Raw genomic sequence first — 16480 nt, 5'->3', positions numbered from 1 at the left:
CATCAAGTACTGTCACTCTGATGTTTGGGAGAGTAGTGGAGTCCAGGACTACATTTTGATAATTCTCCAACACCTTTGTAAGTGCAGCTTTGTCAATTTTCAAAATGGTGCCATCAGCGTTTGCCAGTGCCAGTGGGACAGTGGTAATTGGGAAGCTTAGCAAATGACGAAGATTGACATTCTTGTTTGTTCTTGCTGAAATGGTGAGAATCCTGCCAAAGACATCCCGTACTCCCTCTGCTGTATTTGCATCCTTAATGGTTCGTGAAGGCTTGACATTTTCTGCTGCAAAGTTCATCACCCTCATTCTCGGTACACGTTTTAAGAACCGTGTCTCATCCAAACATTCAGCCTCAAATAACTGTCTCATTTGCTTTCCTCTGTTTAGGGTCCCTAAAAGATATTCCCTCGTAGCATCTTGTGCTGCTTTTCCTGAGGATATGTTATAGAGTTCTGAACTAGAGGCAATGGTAAAAGGATTGCATGTGTTTTTCATTCCTTCTATGAGAGTGTTGATATTTTTGTTGTCCTGTTTCACTCTCAAGAGCTGAGTTTGCTTTCCTGGATGCTCTCCTGAATGGCGGGAAACAACTCGCGCTGGTGCCACAATTCCGCAAACTCAACTTTCATATAATTATAATACATCAAGAACTTGTTGTCTTTCATATATATAGTCATAGCAGTATAACTGTTTTGCATAAGAATCTGCTTGCGTTATTTCACATGAAAATAATATTGCTTTTCATGCTACCTTTCGCATATCACTGTAACGCACACAGCCACCTGACTGAAGTCTCCCGCTCACAAAGTACCCAAATGTCCTCTACTCAGTATCAGTTTTATTACTTCTAATGACTAATTTGCCTTACCATTGCTTACACTTTACACGATTTACAAATCACTCCGTACAATTGAATGGCCAGACTGTGCAAAGCATACCCAGAAGCATGTGTAAGCCAAATCAATTTCTTTATATACACAAAACTGTAGAGCTACATCACAGTGGCACATAGAATTATTTTCCTGGGCGATAAATGCTCGGTGCGATCATTTACAAGTTACGTTCACATAGATATGTATGCTAAATACATTCCTGCTGTATGTTATGGAGTAATAATGGCAAAAGCTTACCTATCTTACAGTGAAAACAACATCTATAGCTTAGGCGTCCAGTACACGACATCAAGTTTCACGGCATCAGCTGTTAGTTTACTTCCTGACCCTGCTGCCAGACGACAACTCAGCACTGATAGAGAACGTTTTTGGTTACATCTGGATTTTTATCAGTATGCACCATTTTTTCCTCCTTTTAGTCATGATACATTCCTAAATACAATGTTAAAAGAGAATAATTTCTACTTCATTCATATTTATACACTGCTGTCACATAATTGTACTGCATGCCTCCTTTGAAGCTTGCTGGCGGGTGGAAAGCCAGAGAGAAATTTGCTGGCAATGGTCATTCAGAGTTCATGTGGTCCCAAGGAAGGTTTTTATGAAAGTTTTAGGCATATGTTCCTTACTCGGAATAACCGTGAATTTGAACCCCCCTTTGGAAGCTGCTGGCGAACATAAAGCCAGCCTTGACATTGCTGCCATTGCTCATTCTGTGTTCAGGGGACTCCAAGGAAGGTTTAGGAAAAGTTTCAAGCATATGTTTTTCACTCTGACAAAAAACATTTTTTTTTCAGTTTTTAGGGTTCATTTTTGATGCAAAAGCCAGAGTTCTGATCCGGCAGCAATACATTTTTGAGATGTTGGGGGTAGGCACTACTTATCTAGGGGGTCAAACCTTTTGTGTTCAAAACTCTGAATAAACAGTCTGGGCTGCCGGTCTATTAAGTTACAAATGTCGTTTGATATGCAGTTCTCTCGATCTCGGGAATAACACGGAAGGGGGATAGCAAGTGATAAGCGATTCGTCACTAGGGAGACTCGAACTCCCGACAGTGGGAGCCGACAACAACACCGACATTTGTAGCTTAATGTTTTAGTGAATATAAAAATGTCACGGTGTATGTGACACACACACACACACACACACACACACACACACATATATATATACACACATATATATATATATATATATATATATATATATATATATATATATATATATATATATATATATATTATTGAGATTGAAGAGAGAGAGAGAGAGAGAGAGAGAGAGTTTCATATAGCTTTACGATCTAAATTGTCACCTCCATATGAGAATCTGGGCGGAACCAAAAGCAATAAAGACTAAAGAGAAATAGAGAGAAAAAGAAATAAAAAAATGACAGCTGTGTTATATAGTGTCGAGGCTCGGGATTGTGTTATCAAGAGTTAGATTTATAACATTAAATGACATAGTTTAGATGTACAATAATAGCTCAAGGAAATTATCTCTGGAGGAAATCATCAGTTGTTTACCAAATCGACATAATGTATTAGATATTGTTTCATCGTCATTCTAAGATTCATGTCCATATAACGATACAGATCTCACTGAATTTATGTATAATCTTACTTTTGTGAACAATTTCAGTCCATTTGATTTCACATCTTATGCAGCTGCCCATACTTTGATTTGTCTTTTTTAACCAATCTGTAATTTCTAGTTTAAGAGAACCTGTATTGGATATTTTTCCAGAATATTTGAAAGATATAATTGGGTACAGTTGTTCCTTTCTCCGTCTAATGTTATTTCAACCCTTTATGCGTTTTCTGTCCTCATTACCACTGTTTGTATTTCATTTATTTTGAGGTCCATAGCTCTAGATCAAGTATTCTATCAAGGAAGCTGTGCATTCAATTAATTGGAAATAACTTGAAAATAAAATTAAAAGACAAAAATAAATTCCAGGAATGCCAAAAGTAGAACATGCATAGCAAAAATGAAAATAAAAAAGAATTGAAAATGCAGTTCTGTGATTGTTGCATTCTTACTTCTTCACTTAAAATAAGACGCGCGCACACTCACACACACGCACACACACATTATATATATATATATATATATATATATATATATATATATATATATATATATATATATATATATATATATATATATATATATATATATATATATATATATATATATATAACAAACCAGCAATTGGACGGAACGCATCTTTATTTCTCGCGACTAGTTTCGAAGATTACATTTTTTGTCTTCGAACAGTCTTAAAAAGAATATTGACGTCACATTTAAAATCTGTATACAGCATAATATACTTAACAATGAAGATGTATGCATTTAATAAGGATTTTGACGACGATTTAGCCCTTTTTTCAGTTCAGAGGAAACTAAGTTATGGTCTTAGTTTAGAATTTTAGTTTACTTGATTAAAACAATGCATGGACTTCCATGATGATGAGACCATTTTACTGATACGTAAATACGGAAGGAACTCCAAAACTAATTATTTCCAAGACTTACAACAGCCAATGCTTTCAGGCTGGTCATGCACTTTCCTCTTAAATTCGTTGGCAAGAGTATTTCCGACTAGAGTAAACCTTCACAAAACCTATCGAAGGAATTCTAACATCAAATACATCATCATCGTCGCCTTCAACGCCGTGTGACATAAAGGATCACTCGTGCCTTTCCTGTGCTTCGTCTCTCACAAATCTCCGCGCATTCCCAGCTTTTCTTTTTCGTAGTTTTCAGCTGACACTACCATTTACTATTATCTCACGATTTATGGTAAGGACATGTCGAAGACAACTCCATCAAATACACAGAGTAAATTTAAAACCAAAAGCAACTTTACAAAAGTTCTTCAGGTTCAAGGTGTGATGGCAACTACTGGGCTGCAGTCATCTACAGTTCAAGGATACAAGCATCACTATTGTAGCGCAATTTACGCTGGAAATCAGAACAGCAGTTTCATTTTCTCCTCTCAGAACATATTGGAAGATTTATTAAGAAGAATAGGCAATTAAGCACACCATCGTTTAACTCCACTCATCAGCACTGACGAACACCACCTTTCCAAAAATGTGGACTCCCTATCACTCCTTGCTTGCAGATCTTCTGAAATGGAGTTTCAGATATCCCAGCTTCGTTTCCTCTTTTCTTCTAGTTTCATGGCATTCAATTTTTCAGTTTCAGTTTAATGACCGCGCACAATTTGCATCTGTATTTTTCTCTGGATACTAATATTTTTCTGCCAACTTTGTTGTAGGGCTTGGAAATAATAAGTTTTGGCGCTCTTTCCACATTTATGTATCAGTAAACTGGTGCCATAATCATGGAAGTGCATGCACTGCTTTGATAAATTAAAATGAAAATCTGAATCAAGATCATAAATTAGTTTCCTTTGAAATGAAAAAGGTTAGATCGTCGTCAAAATACTTATTAACAACATACCATGAAAAAAGACTATTGTCGCGTATGGGCAAATTATTGAAAAAGATGAAATTGTAAGGAGCGAAATATGGCTGTCGTTTGACATAGCCTCAGCCTAATGTTTATGAAGATATGGCGCATGAATATTTAGATATTGCAATACGTTATCACAACAGACATATGATTACTAGATAGCAAATTTTCATAATTCTTCAAATACAGTTACCATTGAGACTGATAATTCTTTTTTACAGACTATGCAATCAAATGGTCAAAAATTGCTACAGTATAAATTTGGATACTGGCTTATTCACTGATGTCCATTTTCATTTTCTTTGAATAACCCCTCGGGAGAAAATTTATGCAAAACATTTCAGTGGAGTTTTATATAACCTGTTTATTTCTCTCTTGGGACACAGCTTCACAGCCAGACACACTGGGATAATGAATAACTTTTAATCGTTGTCACCCTTTTCCCCACAAATTACGATACATTGTTTTGCGCAAATGAAAAACAGAAATATAGAGGTTACTAAAGTTTGATATTTTTTTTTTTTATATGAGAATGCAAAGGTCTGTCTGGATATCTCGGTATGGGTGCCAGTTTAACATGTAAACATACAATCGCAATCGTGTAAGTTGTTGGCGAAGTTGCTTGTTTGTAAATAGGAAAGGAAAAGTTACTAACACTGCAGAAACCAAGAAAATATTGAGTGCTTCATGATTATTTCATTCAAGTTGTCTAGGAACATTCTACAATGTCCTCAATATTTTAATATTCTCATTTAGTACAGAGCATTCCCTAGCCAGGGAAACGCAGTGATATGTTTAATGTTTTTATCATTTAAAATATCGAGCAGGTTAATTAGTTGTTGATTATGAAATGCTATTAGTTCTGCAAGTTTCATCTTAACCGCGATAATTATGTGGTAAACTTTGACCAAGATTTGTAAATGAAGAACCCGGAATAAGATATTTTACCTAGGGATTTTTTAAAACTACTGATTGTTTTATTTTCACGAAAATTTATTATTGTCCTTATTTTTATACAGTGTTGTTACTTTTTGTTATTTTTCGAGTTATACCTTGCTGTTGTGTAATTGAGGTTTATCTGCTGATGATTATCTCTCTCACAGTGATGGTACTGAATTTAGGTGCATGTCCAAGTTCCTGTTTGAAGAACCAAGAGGTGCTTATATATTGCTTCGTGTGTCTGTCTAACTCATTCGTCTTTTCCCTTCCCTTTTAATTAGGTATTGCATACTTACCTCGCTTCTATTATCATCTCACCTCAACTGAGACGTTGGCAAGGGTGTTCGCAAAATGCCAGAGCTTCATTTCTCGATGCAAACGATTTTAGGTTTTAAAAATTACCATTATTTTATTATAGTTTATGAATTATCACATCACCGTACTATTTTTTTTATATTCACAAACATTAAGCTACAAATGTCGTTTAGCATGCAATTTGCTCTACCTCCGAAATAATACCGAGTGGTGATTATAATTGATAATTGGTTCGTCACCTAGGGATCGAATCTGCCAGGTGACGAACCACCTATCAGTTACATTTCCACTTCGGTATTATTACCTAGGTAGAGCGAATTGCATATTAAACGACATTTGTAGCTCTATGTTTGTGATTACTGGTGATGAATCAACTGAGTTCCTGTTTGTACCAGTATAGTATTTATGTTCAGTGTAGTTGACTACACACATGAAAACGTTCTTTGCTTATTTTGATTGTGCTCACTGCAACCGCGTTGGGCAGGTCCTCAAGCGCCCGCAGGTGCCAGTGGTGTCCGGATTACAGAATCCTATCCACGCCCTCGGAAAATTTAGGTAAGCGCGGCTATCTTTGTAGGTGTCAGGGCAGGCGTTCGAGATAAGCGCGATTCATGAATACTTAAGCCGAAATTTGCGGTCCCCAAAGGTAAGCGAAGTTCAAGTCACCCCGGCCATTCAGAGAACCACTTTGAATAAGCAAGTAGTAAGTTTGTTACTTTTAAATAGTGTTGCTCCGTTGATGACGCTAGAGAGGTCGTGGCTTTGCCTAAAGGTTGCTGCTGTGAAGCAGAGTTGATCTCAGAATAAACTTGTTACGCTGAGTAATTATACGTAGTGTCTTGTTTTGACACATTCAAGTAAACGATAATTTATTTATTTTAATAATCGGAGGCAAATTCTTCGGATGGAAGATAGCGATGTGAAGCAAAACAAGGAATTATATTTTCTTTTTTGTATAGTCTCAGAGAATTTAGAATACGTGCACCGAAACGAATATGTAAGACAGATTTCGCGACCTCATTACAGTATTCTACCGCGAGTACTTGTTACGATAATAACTATTAACTTAAGAGACGAAGATGAATAATTCATAAAAGAGTAGGTTCTCATTCTTTTGACCTTCAGTCTTTTTTCATGGATCCAAATTAAGGCTTTATTTGAAAGCCCTTTAATCCGTATTTACTCGATGTACATATGTGCTTGATTTTGGTACTTCTTTTTGACTGTGTATATGTATATATGTGTATATATATGTATATATATACACTATATATATGCATATAAATATATGTATACATATTTACATGTATGTATGTATATATAATACATACACACATACATATGCATATACATTTATATGTTAGTATACTGAATAATTGCATCCATTCTATTAACAGCAATTTAATGATATTGTTTAGCTTGCCCAAGGGTGATTGGAGGTAAGGACCCTTCGACAGTTTTGCAATCTTACATTTTATCCCTTTGTTCAGATGCTACAACATTTGTCTTATAGGTTACCTTTGTGTGCTCTCAAGAAAGAGAGTAGTGTTCTTTGCTGCTCATTTGACTTCATGCACTCCCAGTGCTTCCATTGAGCATTAAAGGACAATTATATGAATATCTTCTCTTCACTCAAGAGCCCTGGCGAGTGCACGTGGCTGACCAGTTGCTCTCATGTTCCCCAAACCACTCTGGAGTTGTTCTTTGCTGAACAGACGCTCTCACGCTCCCCCGGAAAAGAGCTCTTGGTCGATCAGATGTTCATGTGCTTTGGCTAATCTGTAATCCTTGTGCTCTCATATATATATATATATATATATATATATATATATATATATATATATATATATATATATATATATATATATATTATATATATATATATATATATATTATATATATATATATATATATATATATATATATATATATATATATATATATATATATATATATATATATATATATATATATATATATATATATATTTGATATATATGTATATCTGCTCATATATATGCATATATATATTATATATATATATATATATATATATATATATATATATATATATAATGTGTGTGTCTGTATGTGTATGTATGTATGTATATATATGAGAGCACAAGGATTACAGAATAGCCAAAGCACATGAACATCTGATCGACCAAGAGCTCTTTTCCGGGGGAGCGTGAGAACGACTGCTCAGCAAAGAACAATTCAAGAGTGGTTTGGGGAACATGAGAGCAACTGGTCAGCCACGTGCATTCCGCCAGGGCTCTTGAGTGAAGAGAAGATACTCAATTAATCGTCCTTTAATACTCACTGGAAGCACTGGGAGTGCATAAAATCAACTGACCAACAAATGTTTATGCATATGTATGTGTGTATACATATATATACACACATATATATGTACAGATTTATGTATGTATTTGTGTGTATGTGTGTGTGTGCGCGCGCGCCAGAACGCTCGTATTCCATTTCTTATCGTGATTTATTTCTAACCAGTTGCTCACCAATATTGATTTTGTGTAAGTTTCCAAACTGGAGAAACAGTTTATTAAATTTTTCGTAATTTTACTTTTTTGTTTAACTTGATTACTCAGCATGTAACAGAATTCTGAAGTTTAATTTGATCATTGAGATTCCAGTCTTCCCTAATCAGATAATTTGATTCTAATGAAATTTTTATTTTTTTTTATTACAGATGCTTTCTTCGGCAGGTAAGGAGTTTTATACCAAAGGCAATTGGAGTCCATTTAGTTTCCATTTTTATGTATCTCATGCGGCTGCGGCTATTTATAATTATAATTTATATCTTGATATGAATAGGTTCCTTGTGATATATTTTATATGTCAGATTATTACTGTGTATGAGGAATTTTGACCCACACCAAAACTTTGCTATGAAACTGGGAGAAGCCAAAAAACTTTGCTACGAAAATCATGAAGGTACTGAGAACTTTCTTCTGGCACTGGGAAACTCCACCAAACTTTGCTATTTAATTAATAAGAATACCAAAGTCTATGCTGTGAATCATGAACAACACAAACCTTTCTTCTCGGCAGGACTGTGCGAAAGTTTTTCACTTGTTATTATTACACAGTGCCTTATACTGTGTATGAGGTTCGTTACGTCACTAGGTTTGTGGGTTTTTATGAAATGGGGTTACTTGGGAAAAACCGTGAATGATGTTTCTTGTATTTTGATGTTTAAATAGGTTTTGTGCAGTGTTATTCTTTGTCTAATCATTATTCCTATAAGGTGTTATTTTTAATATAATTTTGTGCTTTGTTTGTAGTTTGTAGCATGTAGAAAATATTGTAAAACTGATGTTGCATGTTAGATTTCTGTTGCAAAGTATTTTTGCTTTCATATTTGTGCTGTTTCCGTTATCTAGTGATGACATACTTGTTTGATTTCATGCCATATATACCTATTATGGATTTATGTAATTTTTATGGGCCATTATAGGTTTGCTTTTGATTATAGTGAGTTAAAAGTTTATATATTATATTTAGCCACTTATGACTCCAAGAGCACTTGGTATAAAACACAAGTTATTCAGAACGATAACAAAACATTGAAGGCTAAGTATCTAAACTCGTCAGTGTCGGTTGAAGCGTAAAAGCGCTGCAGATTTACTCCTCTTCTTATTTATTGTAAATGTTGCACGTCCTACAAAGCTTTAACATCTGATTTTGTTATAATTTCATTGCTAAATCAATCATCGCAATGTTATGTGATGCCCAGTAGCGAATTATTACTTCGGAATTCATCGATTTATTTTTGTGCGTTTGTAAAACTTAAAAGAATGATTGTCAAGAAGGTTTGCTTTCAAAAATTACCTTTTGTATTTTAGAACTGTTCAGTTTTGTCACATTTGGCCGCAACATTTACCATTCAGTCAAAATTCTTCCTTGGCAGAAATAAAATACTATCGTGTGGCATCGAACACTTCATTAATAATGTCTTTATAATTAAACTTGCATGTCAAGGACAAACCAGGTGAATTGACGATCTAATTAGACAAGGTATTTTCAGATCGAACCAAATCTTGTGTTGAAGTATCAAAATCCAAGTTATTATATCGTTGGTATTTACTGACTACCTCTATGAGCTAAAATATAATTCTTACGAATGGTTACGATTCATTACAAAGCTTTTTTTTTTTTAAACATAGCAAGAGATATTTTTGGTTCTCACTGACGTGTTAATAATGTTTCTTGTTATTTCAAATAATAATTTTTTAAGTGAACCACCAAATATCGTTCTGGATAGCTTGAAATCAGCAACATTATTAGCAAGGACTCGTCCAAGGTATGTGAGCAGTAAGGTAATTTTTTTTATACGAAAATCAAACTTTAGAACGTAACGTTAACAGTTTCCATTCTGTATCTGCACAGTGTTTCCAAATGTTGTTGAAAGCCTACTTACCAAACAAGTTTGACTAAGCGCAAAGTGATTTGTAAGACCGTCTTTTTCTTTCTCTCTTTCTTTTTTAATGAATTTTCACAGTATGCAATTTAAAACATTCTTGCGCGCATATATATCCTCTTAAAGTTCCAATGTTAAATCACTGTAACGGATGTTAGTATCTGGGTTCACGCGAAAAGTTTGTGCATCCATTCAGCACTTAAGTTCACCTCTAATGAATTAAAATTTCGGGTTAAATGACCTTGAAAGCGGCAAGTTAGCGCCGGGGTTCATCGCCGAAGTTTCGGCGTAGATTCACCCGTAATTTCAATTTCAAGGAATTGAAATTCAGCGGCGAATGAATTTTGAGAGGAGACCGGTTTAGAAGCGAATTCGTTCGACTGCAAGAGGAACGGCCGGCCGGAATACCAGTTGAATGACGATATTACCATAATATGAAAGGTGAATTCTATGATATGAATTTATTGAAGCTCGCATACGCGAAGGAGTCGGCGGGAGGAGCGAAATTTGGATCTTTGTTTTAATGGTGAGTATTTTGTGCGCTGGATGAGTTACTTATTGATTTATTAGTTTTCTTATCAAGAAAATTAACGTCTTTTAACTTGACTTGTTGTAGCTTGTTCAAAGAATTTTGCTGAATAAGTTTTCTCTTAAGATCTTTGGTATTTGTATAAATTACCGTAATTATTTTGTGAAGCTTCAAATGATAAATTTCGTAAGTTTTAAAAACACAAAAATATAGCTTAATTCAAAGCCAATTTTTTAAAGCAAACACTAAGTTTTTCTTTTCATATTTTCTTTAGATTATGTGTATAGTATCATCTACTTTATGACCTCGTCCCTCTTGTTCGCCGAGAATTGAAGATAAGAGACGATCAGACTTTAATATTTTGTAAGTAAAAAAGTAGGTTTTTTTTTTATTATTGTGTGGTAAGTTAACAGAGTAGGAAGCAAGGTAGATCTGTACTAATATTGCAATGTCAGTTTGTGTAGCCCTGATTGTTTTTCGTCGAGTAGTTTTCAAATAATTCATGTTCAGTACGGCATAACACTCTGAAATCGTCGGCGTCCATTCTTGTACCTACATAAGAAAGTTTTTTTTTCGGAACCGATGGAAAAATATCGAAGTTGAGCTGGAATTTTTCTTTTCCATTTCTGCGTAGTGGAGATCAACTAGCAGAAAGTTTGCTCCTTTCAAAATAGGTCTTGGCAATTGTGTATCTCATGAGAAAAGGATGGAAGGGCTTTTTACATCCTTGAAGGTGTTAGTAAAGGTCATTTGAGCAGGAAAGAATTTACGTATTCCAGTGAGTGTAACCCTTAACATACGCTAGGTAAATTTCTGGTTCAAATTATTCTTTTGGGTAGAGTTTCCTCTCTTTACTCTTTTTATGTATCGCAGTGAAATTATCCTCTGTAGAGTTAATGGTGTCGTCAAAATGCAGATGAACTATCTGGGTAAGCAAAGCCAAAAATAAAAGGGTGACATCCCAAGAGTGGAAGTTCTTTTATAACTAGACGTTTTGATAACTAGTACCTCGTGTATTTACACAAGTTCTATACGAAGAAATTTCTTTGACAAAGAGCTTTCTCCAGTTATAGAAACTGTTCAGCTTTCACTTCCCTTACTCTATATATTCTTAATAATTTGTTAAGCGCATCACGTAAAATATTCATCTTGTGCTACTATCCCGAACTTGATATGCTACGCAGAAATTATCGTTATACTTGCGAAAGGGGATGTAATAAAGATTTGACATGTTATTTTTCAAAAAACCTCCAGGTAAGAGAAGTAACTGTACTCGTATATTGTTGATTAACTATACGATACCAGCTTTTTACATTGTTAGCCTTCCAAAGATTGCGCCTCTTTACTAATATCCTGTTTTTCTTTGTTCTTTGCGTTTTGTTTTGTCATTGCTGCATGGCGCATTTGAAACTGCACAACTGGATATTAGCATCATCTGCTTCCGAGATCTGTTACTTTAGAAAACTAGATAGAAATGTTTGCAATTCTGATGTCTTTTTCGTATTTCATCATCTCCATAACGGTAACGAAATGATTTAACATAAGAAATGCTCCGAATTGTCGATGTGAACACTTTATCTCTAAAAAAGCAAATTATAAACGTTCTCACTATCATTACGAAACAAATTAAAAACGCTCCCAGTATCATTATGAAACAAATTAAAACCGTTCCCACTATCATTATGAAACAAAATAACTAACGTTCCTACTGTCATTATGAAACAAATGAAAAAGTTCCCACTATCATTATAAAAAAATTAAAAACGTTCCCACTGATATTATGAAGCAAATTAAAAACGCTCCCATTATCATTATGAAACGAATTAAAACCGTTCCTACTATCATTATGAAACAAATTAAAAACATTCCCACTGTCATTATGAAATAAATTAAAAACGTTCCCACTATCATTATGAAACAAATTAAAACCGTTCCCATGTCATTACGAAACAGATTAAAAACATTCCCACTGTCATTATGAAACAAATTAAAAACGTTCCCACTGTCATTATGAAACAATTTAAAAACGTTTCCAATATCATTATGAAACAAATTAAAAACGTTCCCAATATCATCATGAAACAAATTAAAAACGTCCCCACTGTCATTATGAAACAAATGAAAAACGTTCCGACTATCATTATGATACAAATAAAAAACGTTCCCATGTCATTACGAAACAAATTGAAAACATTCCCACTGTCATTATGAAACAAATTAAAAACGTTCAGACTCTCATTATGAAACAAATTAAAAACGATCCCATATCATTATGAAACAAATGAAAAACGTTTCCACTGTCATTATGAAACAAATGAAAAACGTTCCGACTATTATTATGATACAAATGAAAAACGTTACCACTATCATTGTGAAACAAACTAAACACTTTCCATTATCACTATGAAACAAATTAGATCCATTCCAACTGGCATTATGAAATAAATTAAAAACGTTCCCACTGTCAATATGAAACAAATTAAAAACATGCCCACTATCATTATGAAACAAATTAAAAACGTTCCCACTGTCAATATGAAACAAATTAAAAACATGCCCACTATCATTATGAAACAAAATAAAAACATTCCCAATATCTATGAAACAAATTAAAAACGTTCCCACTGTCATTATAAGCAAATTAAAAACGTTCCCACTATCATTATGAAACAAAATAAAAACGTTCCCACTATCATTATGAAACAAAATAAAAACGTTCCCAATATCATTATGAAATAAAATAAAAACGATCCCACTATCATTATAAATTAAAAACGTTCCCACTATTATTATGAAACAAATTAAAAACGTTCCCACCGTCATTATGAAACAAAACAAAAACGTTCCCACTATCATTATGAAACAAATTAAAAACGTTCCCACCCTCATTACGAAACAAAACAGAAAGTTCCCACTGACATTATGAAACAAATTAAAAGTTCCCACTATCATTACAAACAAATTAATAAGCGTTCCTACTATCATTATGAAACAAGTTAAAAACGTTCCCACTGTCATTATGGAACAAACTAAAAACGTTCCCACCATCATTATGAAATAAAAGAGAAGCGTTTCCACTGTCATTATGAAATAAAAACGTTCCCACTTATTATGAAAAAATTAAAAACGTTGCCACTGTCATTTTGAAACATTAAAGACGTTCCCACTACCATTATGAAACAATAAAAACGTTCCCAATATCATTATGAAACAAATTAAAAACGTTCTTACTATCACCATGAAACAAATTAAAAACGTTCCCATTATCATTATGAATAAACTTTAAAACTTTCCCACTATCATTATGAAATAAAAACATTCCCACTGTCAATGTGAAACAAATTCAAACGTTCCCACTGTCGTTATGAAACAAATTAAAAACGTTCCCAATATCATTATGAAACAAATTAAAGACGTTCCCTCTGTCATTATGAAACAAATTAAAAACGTTCCCACTACCATTATGAAACATTAAAAACGTTCCCATTATCATTATGAGACAAAAACGTTCCCACTGTCATTATGAAACAGATTAAAAACGTTCCTAATACCATTATGAAACAAATTAAAAACGTTCCCAATATCATTATAAAAATTAAAAACGTTCCCATTAGCATTATGAAAAAAGTTGAAAACTTTCCCACTGTCATTATGAAATAAATTAAAAACGTCCCCAATATCATTATGAAACAAATTAAAAACGTTCCCACTATTATTATGAAACAAATTAAAAACGTTCCCAATGTCATTATGAAACAAATTAAAAACGTTCCCACTGTCATTATGAAGCAAATTAAAAATATTCCCACCATCATTATGAAACAAGTTATAAACGCTCCCCCTATCGTTATGAAACATTAAAACCGTTTTATATCATTATGAAACAAATAAAAAACGCTCCCACTATCATTATGAAAAAATGAAAAACATTTCACGTATTGTTTATCCTACCTTCATTCATTCTTTATTCCTTTTAAATATAAAAAAAAGAAAGTATCAAACAGCGAAGCGCTACAAGAAGATAACAGAGTAGGAAGTTGTTTGATGAATTTTTAATGTCTGTATAAGTATATAATGAAAAACAATCTTCAATGTGTACAAAATAGATTAGTAGGCTTCCAAAGAGATGGGAGAGCCCTCATTCTTTGATAAAAGAAGAAGGAAACCTTTATACCTCTTTTTTTTTTTTTCTTGGAACCTTAATCTCGCTGAAGTGTGCTGTATTGAAGTTCAACATCACCTCAGATAACCAAAGCAAAAATTCAGTCAAACTCATGTTTCCTTGGTTGCTGAATTTGTTAAGATTTCTTGATGTAACTTGCATAAGATATAAATGATATTTTGATATAAGTTGCATAAGATATAATCTGTATTCTTAATATGAGTTACATAGGAAATAAATTTTTTAAAAGAATTAATTAGTTAATTTTCATTATTTTACTACAGTGTTTTGTTTGTAAATGGCAAAAAATTGTGCCTTTACATTTTGAAAACTTTTAAATGTATCGTTTTTTGAGCTGTGTCATTTTCTCTTCAATTACCGCTTCAAAGACATTTTGTTTTCATTGTGCCTACCCAGAATTCTAAATTATAAATATAAATGAGATTTTTCCATCTTATTTGGTGCTATTCATTTTCTGTTAGTCTTAAACAAATTGATCTATTTTGGTCCCTAATTGATATATTCTCTAGCTGTCTGCTCCTATTTCTTGAGCTTGAGAAAGTGCATCAATATTCGAAAGTGATATGTCCTAGCTACTTGATATTTATGGTATAAAGATTGAAGACTTAGTGAGACAATTATTGTCTCTGAACAGTATCGTCTTTCTGGTGCCTGTAAATAAGCACAGTAGTCCCTTGGGTCGTTCATAAGAATAAAGTATTTTGTTTAGATGCTATTGTGTTTCAGGCTTTTATCAGTGACTAAGTCACTTGGCTATCGTAATTAGTGTCTTTGATAATGTCCTATGTCTGGCTTTTGTGAACAAGTAGCTTTATGGCATGCTCACCTTGCGGGTAACGTCAGAAAGGTGCCTCCAATGCTGTCGTGGTTCTAATTTTCGAATAAGTACTTCTCTACGTCATTGATGGGAATATCATAACTATCAGGGTTGTCACTATTATATTTCCTGTAGTGTGAAGTGCCCTCAGTGCACCTCACGTTATGCATTTTAGGCAGTACTAAAGGGTGTTTGCAGCGTCCCTTCAGCCCTTAGCTGTACTCACTTTTTAGCCTTTTACGTCCATTTCTGCTTCCTTTCCTCAGTCCAATACTTCTAATTGTTACTTCTTAGTGGAACTGTGAGCTTTTCTCCCAGTTCCACCTTCAGATCTTTGCACTTCATTTCTTTTGTTTTCCGGATATCTTGATCTTACAGTCCAACCACTTGAACTCCCTATTTTCACTATTTTTATGTGCTGAATGGCTGAAATTTCCTAGTGCTTGGCTTGACAACCTCTGTTTCGTAAATCATTTAATTACTGTTATTGTTGTTCAGTTGGATGAAGACATTGACATTCATTTGTTATGACCAAACTGCACCTTCTGTTTGCTTAGGTTGACCCCATGCATAGAAAAATATTTACAGTATATATACCTGATTATATCAAGTATATTCAGATTACTTCATATACTTTCACAACCCAGAAATAAGGTGTCTAGTCTTACTCGGGCATAAAATTGTTGAGGTTATAATCTTGATAAAGTTAACCAGTGAATAATGTCAGTTAATTGTCAGTTTGACTTAATTCCAACATTACTTATCCAAGTACGTTATAACTAATTTCGTATTCACTTTAAAGAGATAAGTTGAAATATAAGAATACAAATTGACGGTGTTTGAGTGGTATTACGCAATAGGCAAATAAAGAAGTTCCCGGTTGT

The 16480-nt window shown here is 33.7% G+C and overlaps 1 long non-coding RNA gene across 2 annotated transcripts in view; it reads left to right on the top strand.

Moving 5' to 3' along the window:
• LOC136856531 (uncharacterized) overlaps positions 1-16480 on the top strand; it is a 616643-nt gene that overhangs the window by 395670 nt on the left and 204493 nt on the right. For both annotated transcript variants that reach the window (XR_010858386.1, XR_010858387.1), the window contains 2 exons: positions 8337-8352; positions 10871-10959. This is a non-coding gene — a long non-coding RNA (uncharacterized lncRNA). The remainder of the gene's footprint in view (positions 1-8336; positions 8353-10870; positions 10960-16480) is intronic.

This window comes from Macrobrachium rosenbergii, chromosome 3 (assembly GCF_040412425.1).
Source record: "Macrobrachium rosenbergii isolate ZJJX-2024 chromosome 3, ASM4041242v1, whole genome shotgun sequence".
NCBI lineage: Eukaryota > Metazoa > Arthropoda > Malacostraca > Decapoda > Palaemonidae > Macrobrachium > Macrobrachium rosenbergii.
The sequence above is the reverse complement of the archived record's forward strand: the minus strand, read 5'-3'. Positions and strand labels throughout refer to the sequence as shown.